Here is a 725-nt window from a genome sequence, read left to right on the forward strand (position 1 = left end):
TGTGTATGTTGTGTGTGTATGCATGTATATATGTTGTGTGTATATTGTGTGTGTGTGTGTGTGTGTAAACAGAAATAAGAATGTGCATGTTCCTCTATTGCTCTCCCTCCTTGTTTGTTTTATTTATTAGTGTGTGTATGGCTGAGCATGGTTGCACACACCTTTAATCGCAGCACTTGGGAAGCAGAGGCAGGTGGATCTCTGAGTTTGAGGCCAGCCTGGGATACATAGTGAGTTCCTGTTCACCCACGACTTCACAGTGAGACCATGCCTCAACCAAAAAGCAATGAAATATTATTGTATTTTTATTGTGTTTTTTTTTGTTTTTTGTTTTTGTTTTTGTTTTTTATGTTTTGTTTTGGTTTTTGGAGACAGGGTTTCTCTGTGTAGCCCTGGCTGTCCTGGAACTCACTCTGTAGACCAGGCTGGCCTCAAACTCAGAAATCCGCCTGTCTCTGCCTCCCAAGTGCTGGGATTAAAGGCGTGCACCACCACTGCCCAGCTTTTATTGTTATTAATATTGTGTGAGGTCTGGGTGTGACTTTGGGCACAGTGCAAATTCGGGGGGAAAAAAAAACAGCTTTAGAAAGTTGGTTCCTCCCTTCCACCATGAGTTCTGTGGATGATAAGAGGTCCCTAAGCCCGCATGGCAGCTGTTTTACCTCTGAGGTATCTTCCCAGATAAGGACTTACTTTATTTTATATGTGTGGATCTGAATGTCTGT

The sequence above is a fragment of the Grammomys surdaster genome, unplaced genomic scaffold, assembly GCF_004785775.1.
Source record: "Grammomys surdaster isolate TR1022 unplaced genomic scaffold, NIH_TR_1.0 140, whole genome shotgun sequence".
Taxonomy (NCBI): Eukaryota; Metazoa; Chordata; class Mammalia; order Rodentia; family Muridae; genus Grammomys; species Grammomys surdaster.